Raw genomic sequence first — 14,492 nt, 5'->3', positions numbered from 1 at the left:
AATCTCTCTTCACACTCCCTTCCCCCCTGCATTATTTCTTTCCCTGAGCCTTAACTTCCCTCTAAAAAGTTCAAACCGATTCTCCTCTTTTACCTTAGTGTATCACACCTTCTAAATCTGTTGAAAAAATCAACAAATACATAAATAAAGATCATCCTGTATACACAGTGTACATGGAGTTCAAACAAACTTTTAACCTCATTGTTAACTGAAAGCTCTTTCAAAAAACTAAGATGCTATCAGATAAAATTGAAGCTACTCTTTGGGAGAGGTTAAAAGATTATGAAGTGAAGAAGAGGTATAATCAATTTTCCAAAAGGGGAAATGTAACTTAAAAAGTGCTATGAGATAGATCTGTACTGTTTAACATAGCCATAAATAATCTGGAAAAAAAAGGATGACAGTGAGATAATTCAGTCTGATGCTGAAGAATTATTTAAGGTAATTATAACCATGAAGGCATAGGGAGAAGGAAAATGGATACTGGCTCCTCTGGCTGCACTGCAGGAGGATAAGTTGGACTAGGATACCTAGTGAGATAACGAGGTAGAATCAGCAAAAGAGGAACCAAGGGGATGTGTCAAACATTTAAAGTCAGTAGGTCAGCTCTGATTAGGGTAGGTGAAGGGAAACCATTTGAAAAACAGCACAGGACAGTGAACAGAGGAAGGTGGATAGCAGAAGTGAACTTATAGAATATAGGAGAAGGAAAAGTGTATAGGAGGAGAGCTAGCAAGTGACTTAAAATAGGGTTTTATGATGGGAACAATAACAAGAGGGATGGGTCCAAGAAAGAGAGGTGCAGATCCTTTCTTTCACAAGCACTGTGTAGGCATCAGGCAGTCAGTGCCATTCAACTTTAGAGCTATAGATCAGTCCCCAGACTGACCTCTTTTCTCCACAGCAATGTAGGTTTCACCTTCATATATATGTTTACATGTGCACACAAATTTCAGCTTCTGTAACAGATAGACGTATATATGTACACTTTTTGTACACTTTTTTTTTTTCTTTTTTTGTTTGGGTTTTTTTGTTTGTCTGTTTGGTTTTTTTGTTTGTTTGGTAGGGTTTTTTTGTTTGTTTTTGTGTGTGTTTTTTTTTTTTAGTGGAAGGCGTGACTCTTCTCTGTAGGGTGAAGGAAGGGGAAAATGCGGCTATTACCTGAAGAGTAGGAGAGGACTAGGCCAACTGAGACGTTCAGTCTCTCCTGGGGTCATGATGGCCTGGAAGTTTGGTTTACTCAGAATTCTAGGATAGGAGGGATAAGACATCTGACTAGGCCTGGGCTGGACAGGAGCCAGTGTAATAGTTTAACAGTCAAGGCTGGAATTGAGATACCAGAATCTGAAGAGCTTTGATTTATGGGTGGATTCTATGAGCTTTGCAGGGTTAAGGTGGAGTCATATTCTGGTAGGGCAGAGTTAGCTCTAGGATGTAGGTTTGGGATGGGGACAATATGGCGGAAAAACTCATGTCTCCTGAAATACTGAGGTAACCCGAGGCATAAGGGGACATGAAAGAGACAGGTGAGCTGAAATCAAATAGGAAAATGAAGTTAATTTATTCTAGATTCGCATATGTCACTTCAGCTAAATTTACCTATTTCCTTAAAACCAAATTGTCACCATAATTTAAGGGTATTTTCCAGTTAACAGCCTCTGTGCATTTGCCATCTGTAAATATAGACGTAGAGGTGATATTCAAGCCACCCACATAACACACACCGAAACTCATTACTCTTTGTACAGTGGACGCTCTAGAATAATGTTTGTTCTGAAAAGAATAAAAAATAAGTTTTTCCTGCATCATTTGAGCAAGAGAAAAATGAAGACAAGTTTGAAAGAATGAAATAGAAGGCTTAATAAAATTCATATGAAGACTGAGAAAGAACTCAGATAGTTCACTCTAGGGATGGATGTTGCCAGTTCTGCAATGCATGATGACTTTCCTACCTCTGCTTTGCTTCCTCTGAGATAAAGTACTGTGCAAATATTTTTTCTTCCCATGCTGGGTAGTGTATATAGGGTGGTTACATTTCATCATACGATGAGATTCCACATTGTTGTAATTTGATTCCGTTGTAGTTTGGTTTTTAATCACATTCCTTTACCTTTTCTAAATCAATATGCAATCGCTGTTCCTTCAAGGGAAAAATTTTCTATTTATTAAGGCTTGCCTGAAAGAAGAGTATGAGTTTTATCTCAATAATGTGCATGCCAAAGTTCACTGAATCTTTTAAATCTTTTTCATTGTTTTCCACTTCCCATGTGATGGAAATATCATTTTGGAGTTGACAGAGAGTAAGGTAATAGGACTAGACCAGAAAACCCATTTATAAAATACATTTTACAGGGCTTACTATCTCAATAAAGTATTTTCCCATTCTTGAGAAGGTTAATCTTACTTATGTTAACTTAGCAATCACCAACACATGCTTTTATTAATGGGTTGAACCTGGCTTTTTCAGTTCTTGTATAATCAAATCTTTCAATATTCTGAAGTGTCACGACTGTTAAAATAGTGTTGTTTACCTTTCTCCCCATCTGTTTCCTGTGTATAGACGTATGTCTTCAGCTATCTAATGGGAGAAGGATTTTCTCCTTCTATAGAAAAGATGGACCCAGTCTTTTGTAAGTAGCACACAGGTAAAGAATGGAGGAATGGACACAAGCTGCCTCAGGGAAAATCCTAATTAGACATTAAGAAAAAAAAAATCATAATAAAGGCAATCAGATATTGGAACAAGTTGCCTCAAAAAGTTGTGGAAGATGCCTGAGAATACTCTGAAATCAATTGGATAAGGCCCTGACCTACTAACCTAATGGCAAAGCTTCCCCTGTTGCGTGGTCAGACCAGATGACCTCCTGAGGTCCCTTTCAACTTCAATTAGTATATGATTCCAAAATGCTCACCAAGAAATAATCAATATGCCTGTGCTGACTGAGAGCTGTCCTCTTCAGGCTGTACTGCCACTATTTCAGCCAGCAAATGACTGTAACTGAAAAATTGTGCAAGATTTTTCTAAGTCTGGGGCTGTTACCTGTTGAATAGTAAGGCTGTCTATGTTGATATAAGTGGTTCCTGTCTCTGTGGTCATTGCCACTAATGTGCAAATTAGTTTTTGTCCTACCACATCTGTTTTTTGCAACTATGTGGTGAGGGAACTGATAAAGGTGGTAATTTTTTCAACTGGATGAATCTAGGCTGTACTATCACACATTGGTGGAAACAAGCAGGAAAGATTCAGCCTGCATCTAGTTAAAATCTGAGTCATTTAGTCTATGAAAATACTAAAGAATTCCATAAAGTCGTCTTGCCATATTTTGCCTCTGCTATTGAAATTGCCTTTCACTTGTGGTAAATTTTGATCTAGCAGTGGAACCCAAGTTAGCAACAGCATTGATTCAGGTCTTTTTGGCATTTTCTGCAAAATTTAGTTCAGTTGTCTAAACCACAAGAAAAATAAAGAGACATGAGACCTTGGCTGTGACATTTGAGGCTATTTCAGACACATATTTTGACATACAAAATTGTAAGTGTTCAGGGATCAGTCCAACAAAACATAAAATTATATGTGTTGGTATACATTTCCGTTTAAATCTAAGAATAATTGGAAAAATGAAGAAGCTAGGCAGAAATAATGCAATAATGAGTTTATCACTCTACACTGTAAATTGTTGAAGCATAAGCTAATGTATAAACAATTATAACCTGCAGGGGGAGGAAATGCAGCACCCAAGGCTCTATTGCCCTTGTCTGGTTTTTGTGGTTTGGCAGTGTGGAGAAGCTGTAGAAAGAAAATCTTGTAAGCTGAGTCCGTGCATTTATTTTTAGTTTTAGATGAGGCATTTGCTAAAGGCAAAATATCCTTGAGGTTAGGGAGAGTTTTTTTGGCACAGCTGAGTTTCTGCATCCCAATGTTGTTATGATTTTCTGTTTGTAATTAATAATAAAACAGTTTGAGAGGAAGAGAAGGAAAGCAATGAGACTAGAGAGGCCAAGTTATTAACCCGGTGCTATTTCCCCCCTTATAAGCAACAAATAGGCACACAGGTACCACTAAGTCTATGCCATAGACCATCTCCTATTTAGTTCTACTACATATTTACTCTCGTATGACTTCCTTGACTTCAAATGATTTCAAAATGCAAAAGCTCCAGCAAAGCGGTACTAAGATGATCAGGAAATTGAGAGCCAGTCTTTCCAGCACAAGTTAAAAGAAACAGGCTTGTGCAGTCTAGCAAGTGAAGGTCTGAGTGCCTAGTAGAAACACATCCAGGGTAAACGCTAGGAAACAAGTGTTAAAGCAAAATGGTAGAAGACTAGCCAGATTTATTGATTTTTCCATGGATAAAGTTAGGTTAGAAACTAGAAGAAGGTTACTAACCTTTAGAAGGGCGTAGGTTTTGGATACATTTACCAACGGTGAAATAACTTGATTGATTCCATTAGGAGACATTGGCCTTGATTCAAGAGGTCCTTCTAATCCATATCCAGGGGAATAACAGAACGGCATGGAGCACTGTGTGGCATTTCTTACCTGTCTCTAGAATCTTTTGCAGTTTAAAGAAGTTTCAGTCTATATGAGAGACTTTTCCTGCCTTTGACGTGCTGATGATTATTTGTTTTACGGGGGATGTGATTTAAACAGTAAAATGCCATTCACCACAGGTGATACAAAATGCAAAATTGTATTTCATTTTGGCAGAAAGCTTTTCAGTATGCCCATTCAACTAAATTAGTCATTACTCCTAGGCCTAAGATAATTTCCCATTTTTCCTGAAAAAAAATCAAAATACTTAAAGGTATTTGTGTAGCACAGAGAGAATTATATTTGTCAGTCTCACTGAGATTAAGCGTGTTTAAGTTTCTAAGCTTATAGTTTTTTTATTATCCTCTTTTTCTTCTTGCCTCCTTGCCCTTCAATAGGAAAATATATTTTCCATGGAGGTACTAGTAGAATGATTTCTTACTATTTTTAAGCTGGTTTTGCACGGATCGTATCACTATTTGTCTTATAGTAGTTTTTCTTGGTGTGCGGCTTGCTATCTTTTGATTAAATTCTTTGTCTCCTGGGAGGCAAATATGCATTTGTGGTCTTTAGGTTGAAAACCTGATGTGAACTCAAGCTTTCATCTGCTTTCTAGTCCTTAATTAAGCATATTGACATATTGTTAGTAAGGATGATAGCTTCCTGTGAAATAGCTGCCAGTAGCACTGATTCTGCTGTTATATTTACTTAGATATCACAGTAGATGGAATCGTCACTTTGTTCACTGCAGTTTTTGTAAATTAGGAAGAACTGATCTCTTTCCATGCAGAGAAACTGTACTATTCCCATTCTTATTCAAAGAGATGTTCAGAAGTAGATAGGGGTGACTGACTTCAAAAGTTTGGGGAAAAATTACCGGGTGAACTTGGTATGTTTTTTAAAGGACTTCTAGAGTAAATGAAACACGTCAGGGGAGATTCTCAGCTGGTGTAAATTAGCATCACTCCACTGTAGTGAGTATAGCAAAACCACTTTAACGAACTGACAGTCCCTCAGGTTATGCATTTTTTTTGTTTTGTTGCTGATTTTGAAATGAGAGGACTCCAAGTGAACTTTTTGACCAAATTATTCTGTTAGGGGTCAGAGCAGGTCATGAATAAAATAAGAGTACAGATCAACTCTGAGCTCTTTCCACATGAGTTATACCCTAATCATGGCCTCATGCACTCCCAGAACTCGATTCCCTGCAGCCTCTTTCCTGCTCCTGCCTGACCCTGATCTGGAATTAAATTGTTATCAGAGTCACTGTAGCGTATATTGTATTACTGTGTATAGCAAATAAAAGTTTGAAACTTGGCATATTCCATACTAGGAATCATCTCATCAACCTTAAAGCACTTTCAGAGAGCAGTTCATATAGTAAAAGCACCAACATCTCCAAAATACTCCTACTAACAGGATTGCAATTTAATATTAATAAATTGATGAAGTATTAAGCCAACATACGATGTACCTGTTCAGTCTGCAAATGAGTCAGCTCCTACTAACAGTCCTGATCAGATTTTCCAGTGAGGAATGCTGTGGTTTGTCAGATGACTGCCATCCTCAGTGTTCAACCCAACATTGTGGGTTTTGTGGCATACTCTGTTTTAGTTTAAACACAAAAATGTTAAAAACAAAAATAAAATGCAAAATATTACTTTCTCTTTGCTACCTGGAAAAAAAAAATTCTACAAACTTCCATTTAAATTTAAATCTTACTGATATGAAGTCTGTCAAAACTGTTCTATTTGCCAAAAGAGTAGTGGTTTTTGCATAATCAGAATTAGAAACATTTTTTTCAAAGCAAGTTCTTACTTTAATGATTATTTTCATGTAAATAGTTTATAAAACTTAAATACCTATGTGAATTAGGTCCATGTTTCCTCCACTTAGTACAGGAAATGTTTCACTGTGGATTGTTTCCTACATTTGCTGCAGGCAAAGAGTGTGAACCTTAAGTATGTGGTGAAGTACATCCTTCTGGTAACTACATTTCTTAGGGGCAGGACATCTCTGTGTACAGACCCCACAACAGTTAATGCCAAAATATCGTTCAGAAACATGTCACAACATGGTTTCACCAGGTGATGCTGAATTTTGGAAGAAAAGATGCTGAAATGCCAGGTTGGTCCTCCAGGGACCAAACCAGTCTATGCCACATCTCCCTTCCTTGATCTCTACCCACATGACAGGTGTGTTCAGTAGCTTAAAGAAGTTAAATGTTTTTGATATTTTATCCATGGTTCAATGGTGCTTTTTTGCCCCAGGGCAACAGAATCTACATGTGTATGGATGCTCCTTTCCTGCTGGGCCTGATAGCAGAACCTGGCTGCCCTAGTTCCCTTCCTCCTCAGAGAGGTCACTCTTTAGGACTAATCAGAAACTTATTGTGAGATTAATTTAAAAATTAACTAATCAGTATGTTCATATCTTATCTTTCAATAGTGCATATATTTACCATAATATCTGTTTTAAATTCTCTTCTATTAGAGTATAATCTAATATGAGATTCTACTCTGTATGAATACCCTTCTGTTAGAGTAACAGTGAGAAGCTATGCAACATAACCATCCATTAATAGTTATTAATTATTCTCTAGATTAAAGCTATGGGCAGGCATGTTGTAGCATGCATGTGGTGAGAATATGAGAAGAAATAGAAAGTTCATCTTATGGTGAAATAAGGCTCTTTTAGCTCCCTATAAATGACATTTTTTATATTTCCTTGGGATTTGGTTTTGTTTGGAAGAGACCAATTATAGCAATATCGGGTTTTAAAATGTATTCTAGTTTAATATTAGTAAACTGATACATATGATGCAACAGTTTTATTTTGAATGAGTTAGGCATTGTTTGGCAACAGTGAAAGAAAAACTTTTTTTTTTTTCTCTGTAACTATACTGATTACACTACTTTTTATTTTTCCCGTATTGTGAACATTTAAACACTGAACAGCTTGTTACAACCTTTGAAAATGTGAGGCTTAATGAAATCTTTTAATACAATCAGCTCTAGTTCTTGCTGAACAGAAGAAAATAAAGGTGCAGAACAGAACCATATTTTTCCTTTGACTTCTTAGTAATTAGTCTTTGCATTCTTTTTGAAATGCCAATGTTCTGCTACTTTGCTCTTAGAATTTAACAACATTTTCAGTGCATTACAAAAAATCAGAAATGATTGAGCCAGGCCTTTTTTTCCTTGTAATTTGCGCATTTTATAAATATAGCATTCAGGAATAATTTAATATGTTTTTCTGCTTTGTACACTGTACAATTTTAAACTGCAACAACAGAGATTCACTTCTGTTGCCACTTGAATATACTCATACCTTACACTGAAGTCAAGAGGATGTCTGTGTGAGGACTGAAAGCTGTGTGATTTACACTAGTGGAAGGGTTTATATTCTGAAGTGTCTAAAGAACTTGGAGGTCAAACTGAAATCTATGGAACTACAGAAGAAACAGAGCACAAAAAAAAATGTAGCTTGATGCTACTGCATGGGCTATTTTATGAAAATAGCATACTTCCAAACACATAAAAAGCAAACAATCTCAAATTCTATTTCTTTGACCTAGTTTGTCCTTCGATATTTAGACACAGATCCTTTGAAGTCAGTATGAAGAAAAATCAAATGTGAATGGGACCAGACTGAACAACCAGATGTATCAAATTTACTTTTTGATGGAATATCTTCATAGGAGCACTCTTCCCTTGGGCTGTGAACAGCGTAAATTTAGCTGGCAATGCCAGCTGACTGGTATGGTCTCTTGGTATCTGTTGTGGAGATCTCACTTGTTGCTGGAGACCTCTCTTGTGGCTTAGGACCTCAGCTTATGCTCCATAAAGTGCCCCACCAAAAGAGGGATAGTGGCTGATCCATGTGTTCATCAGTGCTGATCAGTTTCGTCATTAATCCACAGGTGCTTATAACAAAATGCTTCTGTCTTCCATGACAATGTTCTGGGTCCTTACACTTAATGGTCTTTAACTGAGAAACAGAGCAGGAGTAACTGAGAAGGAAAAGACTCGCAGTTGAACCAGAGAAGAGATGTCTCTCTGTCTTTTGAAACTTCTGTGGTATTTACATAGTTACACATGTATGCAGTCTGGCTTCAACTGCTTTGAATGTATTTATTTAAAAAATAAATCAGCCAGATCTCCATCCTTCAGCAGAGAGGAGGGGTTCTGGCCTAACCCTGCAGTAGATCACACAATGATTTACCTGACGTCACGGTAGATCAAGAACTTGAGCTTGGCTTTCATGAACACAAAGACATGCTTTAACAGAAGAGTTTGCCTTCTTCGTGGAGAGGCTCACAGCTTTAAAGTAAATGGGTGGTTTCATTTTGTGGGGGGTTTTTTTTTGATTCTTTTTTGTTGTTGTTTTTTTTTTTTTGTTTTAATGCTGGTTTCTACATGTACTAGACAATTTCCCGTGTGATTTGGAACAACGTGTTTATTTCTCCAGAAGAGAGTGACTCCCCAGGGAGTTCATCTGTGCAGCAAACATCAATGAACGTCGCTGCAAGTTGGAGCCAGAGGCAGTAGAGAAATCGCTATAATAACTCTGCCCCACTGGAGGGCTCTCCAGGACTGAAATAATCCTTCTTAACGGCTATCTCAGTTTTAGGGCTGTCTCTCGCCTGCAGTGCAATGCAGAGTTGCTTCCTTGCAGCAGAAGAAACGAGTTTCGAGATGTGAGGAATACAAGACTCGTTGCTGCACTCCCCGGTGTATATCTTTAATTACCACCCTTAATATTGTTATCAAACGTGCTAAATGCAACTCTGAATATAATGTTGCTCAATTTTGTGTTGATTTCTGGGTGAGGCTGGCTTCACTGCTTCTTAACTGCTTACAGCTTTAGAAAGGTATCAGCAATTATTCTGGAATTATTCCCTTTATCGTAGTTTAATTTTTAATAGATGCCTTCAGTACAATCCAACTACTTAGAAGTGCTCTAAAGGGAAAGTGACTGCACTTGAAGCTGGCCGCCTTGTTCTTTCTCAGTTGTGTTGCTTTTAATTTCATTTAGAGTTTAAATAATCGTTGCTCAATTTAATTCAGGAACAGTTCTCTTTTGAGATTTCATGCGGCTGGGTTTTGAGGAGTCAAGTGCTTTAGAAGGATACCCTGACTGGAAAGCTCAAGTGATTTTGCAGGAAAGTGTACGAAGGCAAGTTAGTGGTCCCTTTTGTGTGTAGCAACAGGATAGCTTTCTACAGCCCTCCATTTAATCTCGTATGAGTTAGATGTGGCAGGACATGCTGGAAAATTTCAGTAATTGAAAATGAGCTTTTGTATCTATTTGAACTTTTCAGCTGCTCTTAAAAATATTCTTGACAACTTCTATATTTTCTTTATAAATACATTTTCTGTTTTCAGGCTGGATTTTATACTAGTTTACCTTGCAATTTAGTTAATGTAGCTAGTTACTTTTGTATTCATGATTGTTTTTTTCCTACATCAGTTGCGTAGTGTTTTCAAAGTCTCATATTTGAAGTTGGATGCAAATATCAACTTCTTCAAGGGAGTCCCTTTACTTGGTGCAGCATGCTAGATCGTCTTGGGTCTTGTCTTTAAGACAGCAATAATCACCTGAGCCCAGTACATTCTTAGTGACTGTCAGTAAGTGATGGAAAAGGACTTCTCCTGGGGCTGTTGACTCTAAATCACGATTGTTTCTTATACAAATCCACTACTACAACTTGCCTGCAGGTATCCAGAAATAAGCTTTCAAATGCATCTTTTTATCCACTCTGACAATTTCTTTTAAACCATAAATGGTACATCTCTCTTCTTGCTTCCCAAAGCAACTTTCTGCAGCCTTTGCCTCTTCTCAACCCACTGCAAATGTTGAGGCTTATTCTGGGATTTAAAAAGAATTATCCTTTTTAAGTTCATTGTGTGTTACTTTAAATTATGGTTTGAAGCCCCTTTCAAAAATCTCCACCTGTACCGGGAGTCGTTCAGCTGTGAGGAAAGTTGTTACTGTTGGTGAAACTTCCCCATTCAGGCAAGTTCTTCGCCAAGGGCTATTTTGTGAGTTGATGTGAATGAATTTTTGTTCATCCTTAATGCTCTACTGTTATTTTTTACTTCCAATCTGCCCTGACAATGGAAAATATGCATAGCAAGGTACAGTAAAAACTATCAAAATGTATAATGTTCTCTACTAAGAAAGAGGCAACAGTGTAAACCACATCTAATTATTCAGACTATGGAGATATTAAGTTGATGTATTAAATAGAAGGAGACTGTAGCACAGTGGCTTGTCTGGTAAGTATCATCTGAGGAGGCTGGAGCACTTTTTTTGATTTATATACCCTATGTGCTTTGTAATTTCTGTTTCATCCTAATAGGCCACGAGAAAAGCATCAGGTCATGTTGACCCTTTACAGAGCTGGAGAAGAGTACATGTGTGGTCTAGAAACCCTGTTAAAATTCTCGTGGCAATAAAAGTATTAGGATTCCTTTCCTTTACAGACATTGTGGTGTCAGTGAAATGTAACATACAAAACAATAATGAACGGACTGTACGGTTTATAGGTTCTAAGCTACACAAAATATTAGCTCTATAATTGTATTTTAAAAGACCCACCAGCAAACATTTAAAAATAATTACAAATTCTTCAGTGTTGCAGACACATAAATGAAGGAATTTTGCTGAGGCAATTATGGTGTCTCCTGCTGCTGTGCCAAAAGTATTAACATTATACATGAGACCTCCCACTGTTAGCAGATCTCTGCAGTAACCAGAGATTTAAGGTCTAGAATTTGGAGATGAGCTGGAAAGATGTATATAACTGCACAGGTTTCAACTTTAACAGGACGACTGTTGTGCTCTAATACTGCTGCTCTTGTCCAAGAGGATTTTCCACTCTCTATCAACACTTTGGGACGGCTTGTCATTGTAAGTATTGCAGGAATGGACTGTAATCAAAATATTCAGGCAAATGGTTGTTAATGTGTGTACAGACTGAAGACATGTTCTTTCCAGTGCTCCAACAGTTCTGTGTATATCCCCAAAAGTCGATGATGTCACTTAATTTACAGAATATAGTAGGGTAAAATTATTTTCATGTTAGAAGCTAGCCTTGCTCCATCTTTTCTCTAACATGATGAGTTTGTTGCCTGTTGTCTCTAAACATCTCATGACACAGGAGGACAGCAGAGCACCTTCTCTGGGGTCACAAAGGCAGTGAACAGCACAGCCAGAAACCAAACCTGGCATCCTCACTCCCACCCCATTGTTGCATTATTTTTCCCTGCTGGCGCGCTGAGGGTACTGCTGATATGAGTAAGTAAAGATGTCTTGGTAAACTACTTAAATCCAAATATCTGTGACTTTTAATTTTTTTATATACTTCTCTGAAATTAATAAGTTATTCAGAAATGTGCACTGTTTCATAAGCTATGTGTGCTTTATATATCTTAATTTCACATTTTTAATTTTCAAATAAAATTGAATTAAATGTTGAATATATGAATCAATATTTCCACATTTTTCTAGATATAAATGAGACAGTGAGAGTGGAAGAGTTTCTATGAAAAAGTGAAAATCTAAATTTTCTTTGAAATTTTTCTTCATTGGTGGGTAAAAATCAGATAAAACACATCTGTGTTTATAAGATGCTTTAATACTCATCTTTTAATTAGATAATACAGTTTAAAAATGTAAAGAATCATTATCATCAGGTATACCTAGGTGATGCTTAAATCATGCCTCTCTTTCCTTGGAGGTGCTTTGTAGGTGTTTCTGATTTCATACATATCAGTTACGATATGTGAACTGAAGCGTGACCACATCCAAAGCTTTTGGGTATTTGGATCTCTGTTTACAGCTGAGGACCATCCATTTTGCATAGATTGTTGCTGCTTCAGAGGACCTGGAAACAGATTCTTAGAGGTGGTCATAGTGTACTTTCAGGTCTGTAACTGAATCCAACTGGTGTGTGCCAGCAGAGTCTTACCATGCGGATACAGATATCAAAGTACACTTGCCTGTAATTCTGAGTTGAAGATGACTACGAAAATGCATGTGACCATGTTGAAAAGCTCTCCCTTGAGTTTATCTTGTTCACCAGTGTTTTAGTTCTTAATAGGTTCTGATGTTATAAAAAACAAGTTAGAGATTTTTGCTCCTCTTAGTGTTTCATTTCATAGAAAGACATGCTTACTTCTCCATTTGTTTTTGACATTGTTAAAGTAGAGATTTGGTCCAGCTGTGAATCTATCAGCTGTAAATAATGCTTGTTACCTTTGGCCAAATTTTAGTCTCCTAGTGTTTTCACTCTGCCTGGAGTATGACCAACAAATCCCTGAAAACCAGAACATATAATGGAAAAGCTGACAAGACCCTTATCAACAGCAGAGCCATGGGCTTTGGTACAAACAACTTAGTAACATTAGATTTGAATGTCATCCTGGAATTCCAGCCTATTGTTGCATTTCCAAGTGCCTGCCTGACTATTTCACAGCAATACTTCCTGGGGTATTCCAAAAGATATGGTTATTCATATACAGGCTCCTGCCATAACCTGGCAATAAAATGTACATTGGGATGTTAACTGTTCTTGCTTTTATAACAGAATATATGTAGTAAACCCAAGCTGACTACGGGATATAGTTAAATATATGGGAGAGTTAAATTAAGCCTAACCAGGTAATTCTCTGGTTATGAAGTGCTGCAATGCTGAGGCTTATCAGCATGAGGTGCTGTGACAGTGCCTAGCCATGTGCTGATGAGTCATGGTGTGAACCTTAAATTCCCTTTCTTCTCCTCCTCCTCAACCCCATGTCTTATTTGAAATGAAAGGACACTGGACTGGATGTACACGTAACTACTCAAAGACAGTCTTAGTCCCAAAACAAGTATCTGGGCTTCCCTGTACCACACGTTGTGCAGGCAACCCCCTAAGACAGGTTCTTAAAGCTTAAGCAGGTTTTTAGAGGACAACAAAGATGCAGGAGAGAAGTTGTTTTGTATTTAGATGTCTTCTTCTGGTCTATGAAAAGTCTCTCCTTCCTTCTCTCCTTCCTTTTCTCCATCTTCCCCTTCAGATCAAGGACTCTGAACCCTTTTTTTCTATCTCACCTGCTTGAGGTTAGGAGAGGATAATGCTTTGAGTGTAGCGTTTCTTTTAAAATATTTGTAGTAGTTCCACTGCTTTTGCCTTTCTCCTAGTTGGAAACACATTAGTTAAAGCACTTGGGGAAAGTCCAGTCCTTTTCATTTAGTTCAAGTACATATACTATTAAAAGCAGTGTCCCTGTGGAATAGCATGGCAGGTCCTATTGCCCTTCAAAAGAGAATAGATCTCTGTTTTGCCCCAGTCCTAAACAAGAGTAGCAACACACTGAATAAAGACACAAGGTTTTAGTCATGGCTCACACTTTAGGTATTGTACTCAGCCCAGGAGCCAGGAATAGTTCATAAATAATTTGACTGGCAAGCTTGTAAGATAAGCTTCAGGTAAAGTTTAGGTGCTTTGCTGGCTGCTACTAATCCATGAAATGCACAAAAGCCAGTTTGAAATCTGTATGCTAACATCGTTCCTAATTTTTATTTATGTGCTAAAGGCTAAATGTTTGGGTTTTATTATCCAATAATTAATGAGCTCTTCAGTTCTTTGTAGGATGGATGGAGGGAAAACCTCAAATTCCTGAAGAATAGGGATGGGAGAGTAGGAAAAGAGGACTATTCCTAGACTGTATTCTCTCTGTTCTTCTTTATTCATATACTCAAAGCTACTCTGCTAGTAAATTAGAAAGGAAAGATTAAGATTCCAGACTTGGGTAGATTCAGATCATACTGCATAGACTTATTAATAGGATTTCCTGTTTTTAATAACATAGTCTCATACTTCACCTGTCCTTGACTGAATAAGATAAAAGAAACCCCATCTGCAGTTGTTATGATGTTACAATTCATTAGGTAATCCAATTATATGCCTTTT

The sequence above is a fragment of the Caloenas nicobarica genome, chromosome 1, assembly GCF_036013445.1.
Source record: "Caloenas nicobarica isolate bCalNic1 chromosome 1, bCalNic1.hap1, whole genome shotgun sequence".
NCBI lineage: Eukaryota > Metazoa > Chordata > Aves > Columbiformes > Columbidae > Caloenas > Caloenas nicobarica.
The sequence above is the reverse complement of the archived record's forward strand: the minus strand, read 5'-3'. Positions refer to the sequence as shown.